The sequence below is a fragment of the Schistocerca piceifrons genome, chromosome X (assembly GCF_021461385.2).
Source record: "Schistocerca piceifrons isolate TAMUIC-IGC-003096 chromosome X, iqSchPice1.1, whole genome shotgun sequence".
Taxonomy (NCBI): domain Eukaryota; kingdom Metazoa; phylum Arthropoda; class Insecta; order Orthoptera; family Acrididae; genus Schistocerca; species Schistocerca piceifrons.
The window spans coordinates 406,482,164-406,506,010 of NC_060149.1; the positions used below are offsets into that span (position 1 = coordinate 406,482,164).

At 46.3% G+C, this 23,847-nt stretch overlaps 1 protein-coding gene and 1 pseudogene across 1 annotated transcript in view; one reads left to right on the forward strand and one right to left on the reverse strand.

The window, feature by feature from the left end:
- The window catches only part of LOC124721623 (protein quiver-like), a 750,131-nt gene that overhangs the window by 721,050 nt on the left and 5,234 nt on the right, over window positions 1–23,847 (reverse strand). The gene's annotated exons all lie outside the window — the stretch shown is intronic.
- LOC124723647 lies at window positions 13,420–13,537 on the forward strand (annotated as a pseudogene).

Below are 23,847 nucleotides of genomic sequence, written 5' to 3' on the forward strand. Positions count from 1 at the left end.
GACAGTTGGGAATGTGGGTCTTCTCGTGAGGCAAATATCTATTAAGAACATTACGCATGTAGATTGTGGACAGTTGGGAATGTGGGTCTCACGGGAAGCGTGCAAGGGATAAGTCCCTGCAGTCGCGCTATTCATCTGTGTCCTCGGTGGCTCAGCTGGATAGAGCGTCTGCCATGTAAGCAAGAGATTCCGGGTCGGGGCACACATTTTCAACTGTCCCCATCCATGTATATCAACACCTGTCGGCAGCTGAGGGTTTCAAACACTTATCATTTATCGTACCTCAGCAGTTTGGTCCCATAATACCTTACCACAAATTTCCAAATTTTAACTGTAAACTAGGTAGCAAATATGTATAAAACACGCCACAGAACAATTAAAATTACAAAACATGTTAATCTAGACCAACATGAGATAACATCAGTATATGCCTGAATCATTAATTTTTTAAAAATTTGATTCTTTTTCGAAGTAAGATGATGTCTGATTTCTTTTTGTAAATGGACAGGTAATTCACTAATTAGGTACACTATCTGATCAGATGTATCCGGACATCCCCATAATGCAGAACTGGATATTAGATGTCACGGGAGGCGCACCGACCAGTATAAATAAAGTCGCACAGTATTCTCCTGTCGGTAGAGAAACAGTAACAAGAGAATGGAGCGGTCAGGAGAGCTCCGTGAATTTTAACGGGCACACGTCATCGACTGCCACCTAAGTAACAAGACATTTAAACAGTCCTACAGCTGTCCAAGACAACATCTGTCGATATAATTGTGAAGTGCTAACGGGAAGGAGGAACCACAGCTAAATCAAGACTCGGCAGATCGCATGTACTGCCAGACAGCGACCGACGGACACTGCGAAGGGTGATCGTAATACATCGGCAGGAGGAACCATTCATCCGTTCCAAAGTGCTACGAACAGCCCAGCTAGTAGAATGGCAGTGCGTAGGGAATTAAAAAGAATGGACTACATTTATCGAGAGGCTCCTCATAGGCTACAAATTTCTGTAGTCAATGCTAAGCACAACTTGAGGTGGTGTAAGAGCGACACCACTGAACAGTGGATGACTGTAGACTAGTGATTTGGGATGATGAATCACAACATCCTATGGCAATCTGATGAAGTGCTCTGGGTTTCGCGAATGCCTGGATAACGTCGCCTGCCATCATATGTAGCACCAGCCAGTGAAGTACGGATGGGGTGGTGATACGATATGGTGGTGTTTTTCGTCTTTAGTGTGTGGTTCCCTTGCTTAAGAAAACACTAAATTCGCAAGGCTGTGAACACATTTTACTGCATTGCCTACTGTGTACAGTAGAACAGTTCGGATACGATGATTGTTTGCATCAGTAAGATAATGCACCCTGTCATAAAGCAGCATCTGTAGAGCGATGGTTTCTGCAAAATAATATTCCTGAAATGGACTGGCGTATCAATAGTCGTTTGGGATGAGACAGAACATCGACTTCGCTACAGACCGCAGTGTCCAACATCAGTATCTTTTCTGCTTTCAGCTCTTGAGGAAGAATAGTCTGTCAACGCTTCAGACATCCAGGCACCTCGTTGAAAGTGGCACTAGCAGATTTCAAGCCGTCATGAAGGCTTAGGATGGACACAAACCATATTAATGTCAACTAAGAGGTGTCTGGATACTTTTGACTCAGTAGAGTATGCAGTACACAAAACTGATGATTGTAATAGGTACAAATTGTGAATAGCTGTTGGTCACAAAACCAAAAGCCAATTAAAAGAATAAATAAATAAAAATTATTTAGACAAGAAGATAGGCGCCTGTCGCCTCAAACTACGTGTCTAAAGGTCCAACATTCAGTCTTTCATTTTTTCTGTTGCTTAATAGCTTCTCTAAACTCTAGCAATCATTTGCATATGTGTAATATGCTAAACTGCCCCGCTTTTCGGAGTCCACGCTAAACTGTAGGTTCCCGTGTACTCGGTTGTTTTAGACAGCTGGAAGTTTGGTGGAAGGCGGAGGTATACTGTCCACTGTGGTGAAACTTCCTGGCATATTAAAACTGTGTGCTGGACCGAGACTCGAACTCGGGACCTTTGCCTTTCGCAGGCAATTCCTCTACCATCTGAGCTACCCAAGCACGATTCACGGCCCGTCGTCACAGCTTTACTTTTGCCAGTACCTCGTGTCCTATCTTCCAAACTTTACAGAAACTCTCCTTCGAACCTTGCAGAAGTAGCACTCCTGAAAGAAAGGATATTTCGGAGACATGATTTGGCCACAGCCTGGGGGATATGTCCAGAATGAATTTTTTCACTCTGCAGCCGAGTGTGCGCTGATGTGAAACTTCCTGGCAGGTTAAAACTGTGTGCCGGACAGAGACTCGAACTCGAGTCTCGGTCCGGCAGAGAGTTTTAATCTTCCACGAAGTTTCACATCAGCGCACACTCCGCTCCAGAGTGCAAATCTCATTCTATCCACTGTGGTGTTCAAGCAAACCTTCGAGGTAAGTATTTTTCTTTCTCTCTTTCCATAAATGGAGCAAAAATGGAGCGACCTACGCTCACCGGAAGAGACCGTTGCCCACAGCGGCATATAAACCTGGATGACTTCAGTGGGCCGGACAACACAAACTGGACAGAAGCTGACTGGAGGCGTGCAGTTTGGCCCTAAGAGTCGCTATTGTTCCTCTTTTCTAATGGTACTGAGCTTCAAGTGGACATACAGCACAATGACGTGTTTAACCTTAACCCACATTGTATGGATGCTGTAGTTCAGGCAGGAGAGTCCTGTGATTTTTTTTTTTTTTTCAACTACCATGGGTGGACCTTGTCATTCATGTTACAACGAACATGAACCAAGATGTTTATGTCAATAATCTCGGTGTACAAGTGTTATGAAGGTGACGATTTGGAACAGCGGATGAAACGTACCAGTCACAGAAGACGCACCATTAGATATGCTAAAATCCTCACAGGTGTTTAGGACAGCAGTCGCGTAATGGTAAGATTGCTACTAGGTGTGCAATTTCCGGGCTATATTCTTTTTGGCCACCTTGTTAGACTTGGCAACAGAGCATACTGGTAACTAACGCCAGCTGGTCCCTGAATAGCTCAAATGATGTTCGTTAGTGTTAGACCAGCGACACTTGGAACAGTAAAATCTGCTTCTGATTCGAAGCAGGGACGTTATGGTTAGGAATCCGCGTTCACACTGCGCGCTGGATAGGGATGTCGGTTATTATTGAAACAACCAGTTTCCGGTTACATCCGTTTTTTTTCACACTGGTTTAACTTTCGACTGTTGAAATCGTTCAAAATCACCGGTTTCTGAAATAACGGATTTTCTCTTTTTTATCTCATTACTTCCTGTAATAAACGTAGAAACTGTACAAAGACTAAAAAATTTTGACTTTCTCAGTTTCAAGATACATGGAATCAAATATTAAATTAAATAGGCAAATAAAAGAAAGTTCATCCACCGCTCACTGTTTTTCCGAAAAGTGATAAAACGTAGAATACTACAGAAAATATAGTTATAGGGATACGGTGTCTGTTCTTTCGGAAATGTCCGAAAGAACAGACAAAAATGGTTCGAATGGTGCTATGCACTGTGGGACTTAACACCTGAGGTCATCAGTCCCCTAGACTTAGAACTACTTAAACCTAACTAACCTAAGGACATCACACTCATCCATGCCCGAGGCAGGATTCGAACCTGCGACCGTAGCAGCAGCGCGGTTCCGGATTGAAGCGCCTAGAACCGCTCGGTCAAAGCAGCCAGCGAAAGAAGAGACACCATATCCCTGTAAGTACACTCCTGGAAATTGAAATAAGAACACCGTGAATTCATTGTCCCAGGAAGGGGAAACTTTATTGACACATTCCTGGGGTCAGATACATCACATGATCACACTGACAGAGCCACAGGTACATAGACACAGGCAACAGAGCATGCACAATGTCGGCACTAGTACAGTGTATATCCACCTTTCGCAGCAATGCAGGCTGCTATTCTCCCATGGAGACGATCGTAGAGATGCTGGATGTAGTCCTGTGGAACGGCTTGCCATGCCATTTCCACCTGGCGCCTCAGTTGGACCAGCATTCGTGCTGGACGTGCAGACCGCGTGAGACGACGCTTCATCCAGTCCCAAACATGCTCAATGGGGGACAGATCCGGAGATCTTGCTGGCCAGGGTAGTTGACTTACACCTTCTAGAGCACGTTGGGTGGCACGGGATACATGCGGACGTGCATTGTCCTGTTGGAACAGCAAGTTCCCTTGCCGGTCTAGGAATGGTAGAACGATGGGTTCGATGACGGTTTGGATGTACCGTGCACTATTCAGTGTCCCCTCGACGATCACCAGTGGTGTACGGCCAGTGTAGGAGATCGCTCCCCACACCATGATGCCAGGTGTTGGCCCTGTGTGCCTCGGTCGTATGCAGTCCTGATTGTGGCGTTCACCTGCACGGCGCCAAACACGCATACGACCATCATTGGCACCAACGCAGAAGCGACTCTCATCGCTGAAGACGACACGTCTCCATTCGCCCCTCCATTCACGCCAGTCGCGACACCACTGGAGGCGGGCTGCACGACGTTGGGGCGTGAGCGGAAGACGGCCTAACGGTGTGCGGAACCGTAGCCCAGCTTCATGGAGACGGTTGCGAATGGTCCTCGCCGATACCCCAGGAGCAACAGTGTCCCTAATTTGCTGGGAAGTGGCGGTGCGGTCCCCTACGGCACTGCGTAGGATCCTACGGTCTTGGCGTGCACCCGTGCGTCGCTGCGGTCCGGTCCCAGGTCGACGGGCACGTGCACCTTCTGCCGACCACTGGCGACAACATCGATGTACTGTGGAGACCTCACGCCCCACGTGTTGAGCAATTCGGCGGTACGTCCACCCGGCCTCCCGCATGCCCACTATACGCCCTCGCTCAAAGTCCGTCAACTGCACATACGGTTCACGTCCACGCTGTCGCGGCATGCTACCAGTGTTAAAGACTGCGATGGAGCTCCGTATGCCACGGCAAACTGGCTGACACTGACGGCGGCGGTGCACAAATGCTGCGCAGCTAGCGCCATTCGACGGCCAACACCGCGGTTCTAGGTGTGTCTGCTGTGCCGTGCGTGTGATCGTTGCTTGTACAGCCCTCTCGCAGTGTCCGGAGCAAGTATGGTGGGTCTGACACACCGGTGTCAATGTGTTCTTTTTTCCATTTCCAGGAGTGTATATACACTCCTGGAAATTGAAATAAGAACACCGTGAATTCATTGTCCCAGGAAGGGGAAACTTTATTGACACATTCCTGGGGTCAGATACATCACATGATCACACTGACAGAACCACAGGCACATAGACACAGGCAACAGAGCGTGCACAATGTCCGCACTAGTACAGTGTATATCCACCTTCCGCAGCAATGCAGGCTGCTATTCTCCCATGGAGACGATCGTAGAGATGCTGGATGTAGTCCTGTGGAACGGCTTGCCATGCCATTTCCACCTGGCGCCTCAGTTGGACCAGCGTTCGTGCTGGACGTGCAGACCGCGTGAGACGACGCTTCATCCAGTCCCAAACATGCTCAATGGGGGACAGATCCGGAGATCTTGCTGGCCAGGGTAGTTGACTTACACCTTCTAGAGCACGTTGGGTGGCACGGGATACATGCGGACGTGCATTGTCCTGTTGGAACAGCAAGTTCCCTTGCCGTTCTAGGAATGGTAGAACGATGGGTTCGATGACGGTTTGGATGTACCGTGCACTATTCAGTGTCCCCTCGACGATCACCAGTGGTGTACGGCCAGTGTAGGAGATCGTTCCCCACACCATGATGCCGGGTGTTGGCCCTGTGTGCCTCGGTCGTATGCAGTCCTGATTGTGGCGCTCACCTGCACGGCGCCAAACACGCATACGACCATCATTGGCACCAAGGCAGAAGCGACTCTCATCGCTGAAGACGACACGTCTCCATTCGTCCCTCCATTCACGCCTGTCGCGACACCACTGGAGGCGGGCTGCACGATGTTGGGGCGTGAGCGGAAGACGGCCTAACGGTGTGCGGGACCGTAGCCTAGCTTCATGGAGACGGTTGCGAATGGTCCTCGCCGATACCCCAGGAGCAACAGTGTCCCTAATTTGCTGGGAAGTGGCGGTGCGGTCCCCTACGGCACTGCGTAGGATCCTACGGTCTTGGCGTGCATCCGTGCGTCGCTGCGGTCCGGTCCCAGGTCGACGGGTAAGTGCACCTTCCGCCGACCACTGGCGACAACATCGATGTACTGTGGAGACCTCACGCCCCACGTGTTGAGCAATTCGGCGGTACGTCCACCCGGCCTCCCGCATGCCCACTATACGCCCTCGCTCAAAGTCCGTCAACTGCACATACGGTTCACGTCCACGCTGTCGCGGCATGCCACCAGTGTTAAAGACTGCGATGGAACTCCGTATGCCACGACAAACTGGCTGACACTGACGGCGGCGGTGCACAAATGCTGCGCAGCTAGCGCCATTTGACGGCCAACACCGCGGTTCCTGGTGTGTCCGCTGTGCCGTGCGTGTGATCATTGCTTGTACAGCCCTCTCGCAGTGTCCGGAGCAAGTATGGTGGGTCTGACACACCGGTGTCAATGTGTTCTTTTTTCCATTTCCAGGAGTGTAATTCTGGCAATACCGGCCATGCCCTTCTTCTTCTGTGCGGATGCACATATATTCCTCGAACTCTTACGGGACTTGGTAAGAATATCTTCCACGAGTAATGAGTGTATTGGGGTGGGACACTACGAATGTGGTGTGTGGACATACGAGGTGAGAATGTGGGTCTCGCGGGAGGCGTACGTGAGATAGTCCCTGCAGTCACACTCTGTGCCCTTGGTGGATCAGCTGGATAGAGCGTCCGCCCTGTAAGCAGGACATCCCGGGTTCGAGTCCCGGTCAGGGCACACATTTTCACCTGTCCCCTTTGATATATGTCAACGCCCGTCAGCAGCTGAAGGTATTAACTTAATTCTAATTTCTTACTACAGAAAATAGCCGGTATTCTCCCACTGATTCTAAATTTTTGAATATCTGCTCAAAAATCATGTTGTAATCGGGGATCATACCAGTATTTGGGCACTATGCATAGTCAGTGTTAAAGGGTGAAAACGGAGGCTGAAGAACTCCGTTTTTCGTGTGAATTTGTCCGTTTTCGAGGGCTACAAGAAGAAAAAGCCATATTATGTATACACAGGCAGAAGATCAGCTACTTTCTATTTTTCTTGTATGCTATGAATGAACTGCTGTTAAGTTTTTAATTTATCACTGTTAACATAATTCCTTTCCTCTTTTATTATTTCAGAAAAATTATAGGAATTTGTTTAATCTTTTAAAGCAAATGTAGCATTGTGCTTTGTTGGTAAGTCACTTCGCAAAAATATTTCCAGACTAGGGCTGGTGCTGTTCTGCAATATAACGGATGTCCGGCGACGACAGCGAGAAACTACCTTATAGACCAGGCGGTGGCAAGTCTTGCACTCTGCACGTACACGCGTACCTTAAGCCACGACACACAGCAACAAGGATATTATCATGTCAGCATTTCTGCCATGTGTTTGTTGCTCGTTTCTGTTGGCATTATTACTGTGCTGGCGTAAGCTGTCAACGGCACATCGGTCGGCAAAGATGAAGCGCAAAGACTCGCAAACAACACGCCGCCAACGCACTCTCGACAGCAGGTATTTAGGCCGCCGCCGCTGACAGGATGGTTTCCTTCGAAACATGGGGTCCGGTCGAGCCCACACATTTTCCAAAAAAATGGAGATAGCCCTCACTAGGAGAATCGCGGGGTTTGTGGCCGCAAAGAAAATCAACAAAACGTCCTCCGACCACAACCCAGTGGTTGTAGAGGTCGATGTGGGAGAATGGGTAGCACTCCCACGGCACCAGACGTCTTACAAACGTACAGACTTGGAGCGATACCGAGAAACTGCCGCCTCTGATAGCACTCGTGCTCCACCACCTACTGCCGAAACAGTAGAACAAGCGCTACAAGACCTAACAGGTACCATCTTGCAGACAGCGGAAGAGGCCACTCCCCCGCAAAGGGACGGGTCGCCCCCGCAAATACAGCTCCCGGAACACTTGCTAGCTCAAATTCGACATAAGAACAGAGTGGCAAAAGAGTGGAAAATCACCAGAAATCAGGCCACCAGGAGGCTGCTCAATCGTCTACAGAGAGAGCTGAAGGTAGCTCTCAGAAACCAGCAATGGCAAAACCGCCTCACAGCTCTCAAAGTAGACGATCACACACTATGGCAAGCAACCAAGCAATTCACAAAAAGACGCGCTAGGATGCCACCACTGCACGGCGAGCGGGGTCTGGCCTACAGCCACGCTGAAAAGGCCAACGCCCTCGCCAACTCCGTCGAGAAGCAGTTTCAAGCGGCAGAACACCAGGATGAAGAACATGAAGAGGTAGTCCGTCGTCAACTGGCTGTCTTCCTCAATGCTGAGGAGGACCCAGAGGACGAACCCATACTTTTCGCTCCCGAAGACGTGGCAAAAGTAATTAGGTCCCTCCCCACGAAAAAGGCGTCAGGACATGACAGTGTCACCAATCAGTTAGTTAAGAACCTCCCACCCTCGGCGATCACACACCTCGCGAACGTCTTCAAAGAGATTACTCGTTCCCGCGAGTTCCCAGCTTGCTGGAAACACAAACCATGGAAAGACCCTCTATTCCCGCAGCACTACAGGCTGTGGGATAGTACTACTAGACGTAGCCAAAGCCTTCGACTCAGTATGGCATAGAGGGCTACTCTACAAGTTGTACACACAAGGGTTCCCTGGAAGCATATTTAAGCAAATAAAAAGCTATCTCACGGATAGAACTTTCTCTGTCAAAGTAGAAACAGCCACCCACACCAAAATGCGTTTCGTGCTGAGGTGCCACAGGGATCTGTCCTGGGGCCCGTTTTGTACAGTCTGTACACTGTGGACACACCGACGGCCCCCTGGTGCACACCGCACAGTACGCTGATGAGACAGCCTTCTACACACGAAATGCGAACAAGGACCTGGTCATCCGAAGGCTACAATGGGTTTTAGATGACACAAAAACATGGGCCCGTCGCTGGCGCATCATCATCAACTCTGAAAAGACGCAGGCTATGCTGATCACCAAGAGGCTCAGAAAGCGCGGACCTCTTCAATGTCTTCCCCCCCTCCCCCTCCACCTTCGCCTAAACGGAACCCAACTCCCCCGGCGCTGAACCGTCAAGTACCTTGGCGTAACCTTGGACTCTCGTCTTACGTGCAAACTCCACATAGACGAGGTCCACAGGAAGGTCTGTGCCAGAATATCCATCCTATACCCAGTCCTCAACTCAACCAGCTCCCTTCCCTGCTCTGTAGGAGTGAATGTTTTCAGGCCCTGATACGGCCAGTAATGGAATACGCAGTCCCTGTCTGGGGATACGCGGCGAAGCAGCACCTGGACAAACTCCAGAGGCTGCAGAACTGCGCCCTCAGGAGGCACTGCATCTACCCCTCGGATTCCCTACCGATGATCCGCACGCCGCAGCTGAAATCCTACTCCTGAAAGAGTGTTTCCAAGCTCTGGCAAGGGCCTTCTATGAAAGCTCTTCCAGATCAGGAAACGTCCTCTTCCACTCCCTAGGTCGGTATGACATGTCCCGCGACAAGCACAAACGCCCAATGACGATCTTCGACGACTAAGTCGAGGAGTGAATCCCTAAACCTAATTCCTAATCTTCCTCCCTCCCCCATAATATTAATCATCTCGCCAACCTCAGGCAAGTACCAGACACACACAGAACATTCATCACATCACGCAGACACCCATAAATTACAGAAATAACCACACACACAAGTACACAGTGGGGTAAAAGCCGAAAGACTATAAACTCCCGTACACACTTCCCCAAAGAGGGGAAAGTATTAGATGAGAGTGAGACAGGAGGGTCTCAGTCACTCAGTCACTAACTCGCATTTAAGTTGGCGTCTGTCAGTTCACATCACCGGCTGCGATAGTACATAGCGACCAGATTAGATGTAACAGCAAGATACCAATAATGTCAGCAAGAGGACTATTACGGATGAGCTTGAAGCTCAAAACATGGATTCTATTAAACATAAGTAGCAGCTATCTGTTCATGTGAATAAATAACTGTGTTAATCCACGTGTGCATTTGTGTTGGAGAAAGAGGATACCGGACACCCATAACATATCCTCTCCCTTGCTCCCGTGGTACAAGACTCTACACTTACTAGAATAGCACTCATTGCTTTTCTCATGCAATATTTCAAGCCAATGCAGGTTTTACGAATAATTCCTTTTTTAAAAAAGTTTACTTAAAAACGGGAAATTTTAGCACTGCTGCTGTGTTTAATTGATATTTTGGTTTTTTACTCGGTTATTAGTAACAAATAAAAACATCTGTCGTAATCGAGACCAAACAGATACCGAAAATACCTATCATTCATAACTAAAATGCCGATATCGGTTTTAACTGGTCGGTTTTTCCCATCCCTAGTGCCGGGACGGGCGGGAATGGGATATTCGTATACGGGACCGGCCCGCGCCTGGCTGACGCAAGCAGCCGTCCCGTGACCACACTGAGCGCTGGGCCGGGACAGGGTAAGGGGAAACATTCACTTCTCCAATTTCCACGTTGTAGAACTCTTGGCATTATATAAGACTACGCCACATTATTCTATGAACTTATATTTTCCTTAAAACTCTTACTTTCCCCGTGAAAAAACAACACTTACTTTTCGTTTTGTGTGATTTTTTACTTCCGTAACATTTCTCAACCGATTTTGAAGAAAATATGAGGTTAAAAAATCTGATCTGTGTACAAGAAGTAGTGTAGCATCTTAGCCTCCTAATTAAAAGCCATTTCCCTCTTCATAATTCGTAACAGTAATTGTGAAATGACGCTAGTTATCAAGCACTTGTACTTGATTTGCAAATCTCGAAGTGAAAAAGTTTAACAGCGGGTAGCGTACTCTTACGAGTGAAGTAAAGATAAACGTACAAAAAAAACTGACATGGTAGTTACACTGATATCTATCTCCGTTCAAAAGTAAATACGAGTTACTGAGCGATGTCAATGCCGTATCCGTAGTTCGTGGGTGTTTAGCACAGTGTGAAACATTGCAGCAGTGTATTATTAGAGATCAGTGCAGGCCTAGTGTTGGTCCCTCATGTTATTTTATTGATCAGGGTTCAGAAAACTCCAAAGATATATAAATTTTTCCCTCGATGACGACCGCCACACTTGACGTTATAAAAGGCAACAGCCCACAATTAATAGAATGTTCATTTCGTATTTGGAACTAGGAAAGACGAAGAAATTATTCTAAGATGAAACTGCTGAGGATGGACTACAGCAAAAGCTTGCGATGTTCTAGTTATTTGCTTTCTACTCTGAGATGAGAAACGGCAGAGACTTATAAGATGTTTATACGTCTGACTAATGCATAGTATGTTCCGTTTTGAAATTTTCACTTTCGTGTTTCTGTGAGAGTGTAGTACCGCAAGTTGTAAATAATTATATCTCACCTCAGTCCGTAAGGAGTTTCCATACCGAGTTTTATATTTTAACGGGAAGAGGGAAGGAATTTTAGGATTTAATTTCCTATGGATGTCGAGCTCGTTAGAGACCGTTATCAAAAAGAATAATGGGCAGTTTCAGCAAATCTTCAAACACTGCAGGGAAGGTAAATGAATTACTGCCGATCGATGCAGATATGCGCGTTTTTTTCCCCCTTGGCGGCCGAGCTGCACCGGCAAGAGAATCCCCACTCTTGGACTGCTGACATGTAACGTCGTCGATAACACAGGTGCAGCCATCAGCTTTTCACCGCCAGCCAGTGTACTATCGTATAGAACAGTGACTTCATTACTTTATAGGAACTGATTTGACAGTGCAGTGCATTAGCTCGTCGTGTTTTTAAGCACAGAGGAAATAGGTTTTGGACTCGTTCAGTGAATAGCGACAGACATTTAGGAGAGGTTTTTGCTTTAGATTAAGAAATAAAAAGTTTCCTGAAAATTTTTATTCGTATTACAGAATGAATCACCATACACTTCCTGAAAAAATAAATTAGTACACCTGGAAAGACGGCATCGATTTTGAATCGACGCTGGCATTTGCCACATGCGGTATAGTAGATGTCCTGATAATGATTCCCACGTCGTCCGCCAAATGGTAGCGTAGAAGCATAGCTCCCCATTAATAGGGAATGCTTACAGCCAGGAGGCTCAGTGTGGTGCAAATATGTGAAGGAAGAGGGCAACCATGCTACAGAGACACACTCGGGCTTCCTACAACCAACTGAGCGAGTTTGAAAGGGGTTAAACTATGACCTTCCGAGTGGCGGGATGGCGCTTTCGGAGAATTGCCACACAACTTTACTGGTATCAGTGGTCACGTCAACACTCTCACACTATAGACGAGGTTCTGCACGTCCACGCAGTACAGACGCCCACCAGGATCGTCGTATTGTAAGGCCAACTGTGGCAGGTCGTACAGCTAGCACAGCACAGATACGAGCGCTCGTGAGTCCAACTTGTCAACACGAGCAGTTGCGAACCCGTTATTCGGTGTGTTCAAATGGGTGTGAAATTTTATGTGACTTAACTGCTAAGGTCATCAGTCCCTAAGCTTACACACTACTTAACCTAAATTACCCTAAGGACAAACACACACACAACCATGCCCGAGGGAGGCCTCGAACCTCCGCCGGGACAAGCCGCACAGTCCATGACTGCAGCGCCCCAGGCCGCTCAGTTAACCCCGCGCGGCGAACCCTTTATTACCTGTGGGACTTGGGCACGTGAACCTCTAGCCCTTCTTTCATTCGCCCCACAACATAAACAAGCAAGGCGTGACTGGTGCCGTCAGAGGATCACTTGGAAGATGGAATGACGCGCCGTGGTCTTCAGCGCTGAAAGCAGATTCTGCCTGCACACAAGTGATGGTCGTTTGCACGTACGACATAGACTTGGTGAGTGCTGCCTCCTACAGTGTTTTGTCCTTTTCAAGTTGCAAAAATTCTTCAACATTTTTCCCCATTAGTTTTTTTTCTTTTTTGTTAATGATGCGATAGTTGGTAGAGGTGATGGTTCATCGACCGGAGGCAATGACAACCTCTCAGGGTGATCCTTCGTCTTGTAACACAGACAGAGTGATAGGTGAAAATTCTTGACATGATGCCGTTTGGCTGACTGGTTCAGTTTCCGCTTTCAAGGAACTGTGCACAGCTCTTTTAAAGATACCTTGTATGAAATCATGATGAAACCAAGGGCAAGTGGAACTACATTTCGATGGACTTTTTCCTGGATCACCTGATCATATTTTGCCACGTTTTATCGATAGCTGTCTCTAAGGTGTTTCCATTTCTATTTCACCATTTTAATTTGACAAGGCAACGGCCTTGCCACAGTGGATACACCGGTTCCCGTCGGATCACTGAAGTTAAGCGCTGTCGGGCGTGGCCGGCACTTGGATGGGTGACCATCCGGGCCGCCATGCGCTGTTGACATTTTTCTGGGTGTACTCAGCCTCGTGATGGCAACTGAGGAGCTACTCGACCGAATAGTAGCAGCTCTGATCAAAGAAAACCATCGTACTGACCGTGAGAGCGGTGTGCTGACCACATGCCCCTTCTATCCGCATCCTCATTGAGGATGACACGGCGGCCGAATGGTCCCGGTGGACCACATGTGACCTGATGACGGAGTGAGTGCTTTATTTTAATTTGAAGAATAATGAAGAGGTGTTCAACATATGAAAGAAGGTGAGCTAAGCAAATGTAGATTGGCTAAGTAAATTTGCATGTATCATCACAATAATTGTAATTTTTCTCACTGATTATGAAACGTAAAGGATTTCTACTTTAATAAAAAAATGAAAAGGAAAAAAGAACTTTGTGGAAGGAAACTTCGGATGAAAGCAAACGGGAGATGCCTGCTGCGTGTGATGCAGAAGCTCAAGGGTAGGTTCAGCGGCTTGCGCCGGCCACCGGCTCACGCCGGAAATATTCAACATTGTGGATGACGTCGAAGCGGCGCGACCCGGCCCGCGCCATGCCGTCACAGCTCGGCCGCCATTGTGAACACCACAATGCAAAACAATGGGTTTGTTAGCCCGGAACGTCACGGGTCGGCTCACCACGTGTCAGCCGGCTCGCAATGCGAACACACACTATTTCATGAGAATGGCGATAAATTTTTTATTCCTCTGACTGCTTTTATTTTACAATAAGAGAGTTTCTGACAGAATATCTATACACATACTCCTCATTTCAGTGTACAGTGCATGGCGGAAGGGACGTTGTTCCATTTCCAGCCATTCCGTGCTGCAAATACACAGGAAAATATATGGTGTTTCAAAAAGAATGACATGATTTTGGACGGTAATAATTACGAAACATGGGACGTGTTGGCTAGGAAATGTGCGTCGTTTGAGTGGCCGTGGCCGTTAGATGTCGGTCAATGCGTCTTCTCAGTTTGCAGTCAGTCAGAAGTAAGATGGCATCCGCTGAACAGAAGGCGTTTCGTGTGTTGCAGTTTGCAAAGAGTGAAACAGTGATTTCAGTCCAGCGTGCTTTTCGTTTGCGTTTTGGCATTGATTCTCTTACACCAAAAAACATTCGTCGTTGGTGTAGCCAACCTGAAGAGACAGGATGCTTGTGCCTATGTAAGACTCCAGGTCCAACTCGCATTTCTGATGACATGATGTAAGAATTCGGCAAACCTTTCAGTGGAGTCCACGAAAGTCTACTCACTGTGAAAGCAGAGAACTGGCAATGCCTCATACGACTGACTGGTGAGTGTAAGTCGTCGTTTGGTCTATAAACTATACACACTACAATCAGTACAAGCTCTTCTGGCTGGTGATAAAAGGGAAGTAGTTGACTTCAGCAGTACTTTGCTAGAGGACATGGAAGACGATACATTTTTGCAACGGTTAATTTTCATTGTTGAAGCAACATTTCATGTTAGCGGTAAAGTAAACCAACATAACGTGTGCATATGGGGCCTCAAGAACCCTCATCACTTTACTGAGCACGAAAGAGACTCACCTAAAGCGAAACATTTTTTGTGCCATTTCTCGTGAAAAAGTGTACAGTCCCTATTTTTTGGGCAAAACACAGGGACTGGAGTGAGCTATCTTCAGATGCTGCAGAACTAGCTTTTTTCACAACTTCAGGAGGACTCCGATGACTTCAGTTTCCAACAAGGTTGAGCTCCACCACACTGGCACAACAACGTACGTCAGTTTCTCAGCGACACTCTGCCTCAACGGCACGGGACCCCGAGACAATGCCCTGGATTCTTGACCTCAAAGATCGGCAGACATCATACCATTTTACTTTTTCTTGTGGGAGTATGTGAAGGAAAGTGTGCTCATTTCCCCTTTATCTCGTAACACAGAATAAGTGAAGAACAGAATAACAGCTGCCATAACTTCTGTAAAATCAGATACATTGTGTAAAGTTTATGACGAATTTAGCTGTCGTCTAGATGTTATTCGTTCTGCTGTTGGTAAACGCATAGAGCATTTGCAATAGCATAGCTCAAACTTTAAAATTTTGTGAATATTTTGCAATCCATTCCATGTTCGTAGTATGTTTTTATCAATAAATATGAAGTTTTGAAATGAGGTCATTCTTTTTTTAACACTCTGTACTCTGCCTGACCAAAAAAGTGAAACAACCAGGAGACATGGTCGGAAGTCAACGCAATTTTGTACATGTACATCGGCAGGTATGCAAATGATTAATGTTGTAATTCACTGTAACATTTAGAATGTTTATCAGATTGCATTAGTGTTGTTCACATATAGTGTTGTTATCAGGCCTGGCAGAGTGTATGAGTGGCGTGAACAGTTCAGATGTTGAGTGATCACTGTGCAGGACACAGACATGTGAGGCAGCGTTATCAGCAGCTGATAGAATTTGTGGGGCTTTGGGATGTGAGATTGGTCTGACGTTGAACTGCTCGAGGACCCAGTCGACCACATCTGATCAGTACAACGGAGGACTGCAGTATTGTGCACTAAGCACATCGTCACATTTGCGACTGCCACCCGAAAACAAGTAAGCACCATTGGTCAGAGCCTAGCAGCACCCGGATCAGGAAATTACCGTCCCATGCACAGGCTGCCGTTAACACAACAACACAAACTGCTGCATTTGGAATATTTCCATAACTGGAAAGCATGGACTGCTGATGACTGGCGTCTCATTCTGTTCATCGATCAATCGCGGTTCGGCACTACTACGGATGACCATCATCTGCGATTATGGCGGGGAGCTGGGGAGAGTTCCCATTCACCAAATGTTTTAGGGGAGCACAGCAGTTTTACTCCTGACGTCATAGTGTGGGGAGCCATCGGCCATGAATGCAGGTAATGACTGACGGAACTCTCACGGTACAACCGTACGTCACAAACATCCTGCGTCCCCATGTTTTACCACTCACGTGACCGTACTATGCTGGCATTTTTCAACAGGACAATGGTCGTCCACATGTGACACATGTTTCTGTGAGCTGCCTTCATGTTGCTGAGGTACTCCTGAGGCCTCCATGATCCTCAGACCTGCCCCTGACAAAAGGTGTGTGTGACAAGCCCAGATGTCAACTTCGTCCCAGTGCCAGTATCCAAGATATCAAGGAACAGTCACAGGATGTGGGTCGGTTTGCTTTAGAAGGGAATACAACGGCTTAACGTCACCCTTCCCAACCGAATCAGCGGAAGCATCCGGACCAGACAGGGTACAATGATATACTTACAAAATGAGTTCAAACTTTGTAAAGTAGGTTCAATTTTGTAATCATCGGAATAACATCACATACCCTCTCAACCCGTGAAGATTAATTTCATTTTCTTCTCACCTTCTGGCTGCCTCACTGTTTCGGTCATGACGTGTAATTGCTTTTATATCCCATCAAGAGCTCAAATTACCCTTCTAAGTCCTGACATCTTTGTAGGATGCAGAATCGTTTTCCTGTGAGTCACGATTGTTGATTTTCTAAAATTATTCAGCAGCGTTTAGCGGAAAAATCATTTTCTGCCATCAACGAATTCCCTTCGAAGTTCACGGAGAATTTCCGTCAACTCTCGTACTTATCGAGGCTATCGATAACCTTGAACATAATCCGATTACAATGACCACCCTCATGCCAAACAGCACGGTTTGCGAAAACGTCGGCATGTGAAAGTCAACACGCACATTTCTTGCGTGACGTCCGGAAAGCCCCAGACATATCCTCGTAGTAGTGAAGCAACGTAAAACAGTTAATAAAGCCAAGTCTTCCGGTCCAGACTGTGTACCAATTAGGTTCCTTTCAGAATATGCTGATGCAATAGCTCCATACTTAACAATCATATACAACCGCTCGCTCGACGTAAGACAGCACCCAAAGATTGGAACATTCCACAGGTCACGCCAATACTTAAGAAAGGTAGTAGCAGTAATCCACTAAATTACAGGCTCATATAATTAACGTCGATATGCAGCAGGATTTTGAAACATATTATGTGTTCGAACATTACGAATTACCCCGAAGCGAACGATCTATTGACACACAGTCAACACGCATTTAGAAAACATCGTTCTTGTGAAACATAAGTAGCTCTTACACACACGAAGTGTTGAGTGCTATTGACAACGAATTACAAATTGATTACTTATTTCTAGAATTCCAGAAGGCTTTTGACACTGTACCATACAAGCGGCTCCTAGTGAAATTGCGTGCTTATGGAATATCGTCTCAGTTATGTGATTGGATTCTTGAGTTCCTGTCAGAGAAGTCACAGTCCATAGTAAATGACGGAAAGTCATCGAGTAAAACAGAATTGATTTCTGCCGTTTCCCAAGGTATTGTTACAGGCCCTCCGCTGCTCTTTACTTATATAAACGATTCAAGAGACGATCTGGGCAGCCGTCTTAGATGATGCTGTAGTTCGTCGTCTAGTAAAGTCATCAGAAGATCAAAACAAATTGCAAAAAGATTTAGAAAAGATGTCTGTATGGTGCGAAAATTGGCAGTTGACCCTAAATAATGAAAAGTGTGAGGTTCTCCACATGAGTGTTAAAAGGAATCGATTAAACTTCGGTTACAAGATAAATCAGTCAAATCTAAAGGCCATAATTTCAGTCACACTACTGACCATTAAAATTGCTACACCAAGAAGAAATGCAGATGATAAACGGGTATTCATTGGACAAATATATTATACTAGAACTGACATGTGATTACATTTTCACGCAAATTTGGGTGCATAGATCCTGAGAAATCAGTACCCAGAACAACCACCTTTGGCCGTAATAACGGCCTTGATATGCCTGGGCATTGAGTCAAACAGAGCTTGGATTGCGGGTACAGGTACAGCTGCCCATGCAGCTTCAACACGATACCACAGTTCATCAAGAGTAGTGACTGGCGTATTGTGACGAGCCAGTTGCTCGGCCACCATTGACCAGACGTTTTCAATTGGTGAGAGATCTGGAGAATGTGCTGGCCAGGGCAGCAGTCGAACATTTTCTGTATCCAGGAACGCCCGTACAGGACCTCCAAAATGCGGTCGTGCATTATCCTGCTGAAATGTAGGGTTTCGCAGTGATCGAATGAAGGGTAGAGCCACGGATCGTAACATATCTGAGATGTAACGTCCACTGTTCAAAGTTCCGTCAATGCGAACAAGAGGTGACCGAGACGTGTAACCAATAGCACCCCATACCATCACGCCAGGTGATACGCCAGTATGGCGATGACGAATACGCGCTTCCTATGTGCGTTGACCGCGATGTCGCCAAACACGGATACGACCATCATGATGCTGTAAACAGAACCTGGATTCATCTGAAAAAATGATGTTTTGCCATTAGTGCACCCAGGTTCGTCGTTGAGTACACCATCGCAGGTGCTCCTGTCTGTGATGGAGCGTCAAGGGTAACCGCAGCCATGGTCTCCGAGCTGATAGTCCATGCTGCTGCAAACGTCGTCGAACTGTTCGTGCAGATGGTTGTTGTCTTGCAAACTTCCCCATCTGTTGACTCAGGGATCGAGACGTGGCTGCACAATCCGTACAACCATGCGGATAAGATGCCTGTCATCTCGACTGCTAGTGGTACGAGGCCGTTGGGATCCAGCACGGCGTTCGGTATTAGAGCAGCAATGTTGCGATACGATAAACCGCAATCGCAATAGGCTACAATCCGACCTTTATCAAAGTCGGAAACGTAATGGTACGCATTTCTCCTCCTTACATGAGGCATCACAACAACGTTTCACCAGGCAACGCCGGTCAGCTGCCGGTTGTGTATGAGAAATCGGTTGGAAACTTTCCTCATGTTAGCACGTTGTAGGTGTCGTCCCCGGCGCCAACCTTTTGTGAATGCTCTGAAAAGCTAATCATTTGCATATCACAGCATCCTCTTTCTGTCGGTTAAATTTCGCGTCTGTATCACGTCATCTTCGTGGTGTAACAATTTTAATGGCCGGTAGTGTAAATACCTAGGAATTACAGTCACGAACAAAGATTTGAAAGAATTCACAGAAAACGTTGTGGGGAAGGCAAACCAAAGACTGCGGTTTATTGGCAGAACACATAGAACATTTAACAAATCTACTAAAGAGACTGCCTACACTGCGCTTGTACGTCCTCTTTCGGAGTATTGCCGCGCCGTCTGGGATCCTTACCAGATAGGATTAACGGAGTACATCAAGAAATTTCAAAGAGGAACAGCGCGTTTTGTATTATAGCGAAATAGGGGAGCGTGTATCACTGACATGATACAGGATCTGGGGTGGACATCATTAAAACAAAAGCGTTTTTCGTTGCAGCGAAATCTTGTCACGAAATTCCAATCACCAACATTCTCCCCGAATTCGAACATATTTTGTTGACGCCGACCTACATAGGGAGAAACGATCATGATAATAAAATTAGGGAAATCAGAGCTCGCATGGAAAGATATAGCTGTTCGTTTATTCCAAGCGCTGTTCGAGATTGGAATAATAGAGAATTTTGAAGGTGGTTCGATGAGACTTCTGCCAGGTACTTAAGTGTGATTTGCAGAGTATCCACATAGATGTAGATGTAGAAGGAAATTAGGGGGACGCAGTATTTCTTGACTTCCGAAAAGTCTTTGAGTTAGCACCGAACTAACGTTTATTGGCAAAAGTACTATCAGTTGGTGCAGCAAAATTTGTGGCTTTATTGAGGATTTATTTATAGGGAGGACGCAGCGTTTTATCATAGACGGAGAGTCAACGACAGATGTAGAAGTTCGTGTATCTGCAGACGTGCCCCAGGGTAGTGTGTTGGCACCCCTGTTGCTCATTTCGTATATTAATGACCTGGCATACAGTATTAATACAAACCTCACACTTTTTGCAGATAATGAAGTTTTCTATTGAACAGTTGTAGGCCTCATATGTGTGTGCGGTGATGCAAGACGAGTCGTGTGCAGTGCTCGTATCTTTCACATAGCACCACTCAAAAGAGTCCGGGGAGAAATTAACTCGTACAGGCATAAGACGAGCGAATGCAATGCTCATTGTTTTGACAAAATTAAATCATAGTGATACAAGAACCAATGAATGCAATCCTCTCTGCTTTGACAGAATAATAAGTAAGTTATCCTTGTAGTGGGGCACACTGCACTGGGACAACGCCGACAAAGTGAAGTGTCGCCTAACTTGGACAACTTGTAAGATAAGTTGAAAGATCTTGAAATCCAACTCGAGACTGAAATTAACAGTTATTTATTTGCTCTGACGACTGACATTACTAACAACGAGATTAACAGAGAGAATACTACTGGGTGAACGAAATTTTTACACCGAACGCAACTGATTCTTCGACACTGGTGCGATGGTGCCATGGTTGAGGTTGGACCTGATGATCTAGTGGTAAAGTGGAAACCGAGAGACCGTGGGATCGAATCTGGTCCGGACAATGAAATGAGGAGTTGACAAAAACAATATGTGGTCCGGATTCCACGTTAAACTATAGGCCCATTTCTCGAGTTGGATGATTGGGTTAGCACCAGGCCATTCAGCCACATGAAATTATTATTATTATTTTTGTTGTTGTTACTATCTGTCTTTCAAAGTCGAACAGAAAAGAAAGACTGTCACTCTCATCTGTTCTCTGGACGCTGTAGGGCGTCCATGGCATAAACCACCCACTGCAGGCGCCTTGCCCAGCTTTCAATACCCGCACTCTGGGTCTTTGCCAAGTTTCTGCAAACAGCCTATTTACCCCAAAGAGGGCCCCGTTCGAGGGTTGGGTTGTTTTGGGGAAGGAGACCAGACAGCGAGGTCATCGGTCTCATCGGATTAGGAAAGGATGGGGAAAGAAGTCGGCCGAGCCCTTTGAAAGGAACCATCCCGGCATTTGCCTGGAGCGATTTAGGGAAATCACGGAAAACCTAAATCAGGATGGCCGGACGCGGGATTGAACCGTCGTCCTCCCGAATGCGAGTCCAGTGTTTAACCACTGCGCCACCTCGCTGGGTGGGCCCCGCTCGAGCTGACAAGGGTACTGCATGGACGTTCCCAGCTGCAAACCCGCCCGCCGTGACGGGAACAGGACTGCTTTCGCAGATTCACTGCTTCTGCTCATTAGATAATTGCGAAATAGTTGGCTTAAACGGAATAATATCGCATAGCGGTATGTGACAGTAACGTTATCGACAGTTGTTTCGATTAGATTTTAGTGTCGTGCGAAGATTGCCAATTTGTTTCCAATAGAAATGTTAAACTGTGCACTTCACCAAAGAAACACGTCCGCCCCGTTAGCTGAGTGGTCAGCATGATGGATTGCCGTCCTACGGGCCCGGGTTCTATTCCCGGCTGGGTCGGAGATTTTCTCCGCTCAGGGACTGGGTGTTGTGTTGTCTTCTTCATCATTTCATTCCCATCTGGCGCGCAGGTCGCCCAATGTGGCAATGTGGCGAATCACTTAATAAAAGCAAGTCTTCTGGTCCAGACTGAATACCAATTATGTTCCTTTCAGAATATGCTGATGCAATAGCTCCATATTTAACAATCATATACAACCGTTCGCTCGACGAAAGATCCGTACCCAAAGTCTGAAAAGTTGCACAGGTCACACCAATATTCAAGAAAGGTAGGAGTAATCCACTAAATTACGGGCCCATATTGTTAACGTCAATATGCAGCAGGATTTTAGGACATATATTGTGTTCGAACATTATGAATTACCTCGAAGGAAACGGTCTATTGACACACAGTCAACATGGGTTTAGAAAACATCGTTCCTGTGAAATACAACTAGCTCTTTATTCACATGAAGTGCTGAGTGCTATTGACAAGGGATTTCAGATCGATTCCGTATTCCTGTATTTCCGGAAGGCTTTTGACACTGTACCACACAAGAGGCTCGTACTGAAATTGCATGCTTATGGAATATCGTCTCAGTTATGTGACTGGATTTGCGATTTCCTGTCAGAGAGGTCACAGTTCGTAGTAACTGACGGAAAGTCATCAAGTAAAACAGAAGTGATTTCTGGCGTTCCCCAAGGTAGTGTTATAGGCGCTTTGCTGTTCCTTATCTATATAAACGATTTGGAAGACAATCTGAGCAGCCGTCTTCGGCTGTTAGAAGATGACGCTGTCGTTTATCGACTAATAAAGTCATCAGAATATCAAAAAAAACTGCAAAACGATTTAGAAAAAATATCTGAATGGTGCGAAAAGTGGCAGTTGACCCTAAATAAGGAAAAGTGTGAGGTCATCCATATGAGTGCTAAAAGGAACTCGTTAAACTTCGGTTACACGATAAATCAGTCTAATCTAAAAGCCGTAAATTCAACTAAATACCTAGGTATCACAATTACGAACAACTTAAATTGGAAAGAACACATAGAAAATGTTGTGGGGAAGGCAAACCAAAGGCTGCGTTTTATGGGAAGGACACTTAGAAAATGTAACAGACCTACTAAGGAGACTGCCTACACTACGCTTGTCCGTCCTCTTTTAGAATACTGCTGCGCGGTGTGGGATCCTTAGCAAATATGACTGACGGAGTACATCGAAAAAGTTCATCGCGAAATACGGGAGAGAGTGTCACAGAAATGATGCAGGATTTGGGCTTAAAATCATTAAAAGAAAGGCGTTTTTCGTTGCGACGGAATCTTCTCTTGAAATTGCAATCACCAACTTTCTCCTCCGAATGCGAAAATATTTTGTTGACACCGACCTGCATAGGGAGAAACGATCACCACGATAAAATAAGGGAAATCGGAGCTCGTACGGAAAGATATAGGTGTTCATTCTTTCCGCGTTCTATACAAGATTGGAATAATAGAGAATTGTGAAGGTGGTTCGATGAACCCTGTGCCAAGCATTTAAATGTGACTTCAGAGTATCCACGTAGATGTAGATGAACGTAATAAGATGTGCACCAAGGCGGCCGGACCTGCCTCGCAGGGGGCCTCCCGGCCAATGACACCAAACGCTCATTTCCATTTACCAAAGAAACACAAGACAAAAAAGGGGGAAAAATGACGCACCATGACGGAATTATCCGATTGGAACGGGAACGGGTATATGTGATGCACATGTACAGAGAAACAAATGAATAAAATTTCAGAAATAATGAATGATTTATTCGAGAGAGCTTCACAAATTGAGCAAGTGAATAACACGTTGGTCCACCTCTGGCTCTTATGCGAGCTGTTATTCGGCTTGGCATTGATTGATAAAGTTGTTGGATGTTCTCCTGAAGAATATCGTGCCAAATTCTGTCCAATTTAATCGTCAAAATATGGTTGGAGGGCCCTGCCCCTTATGACCCAAACGTTCTTAACTG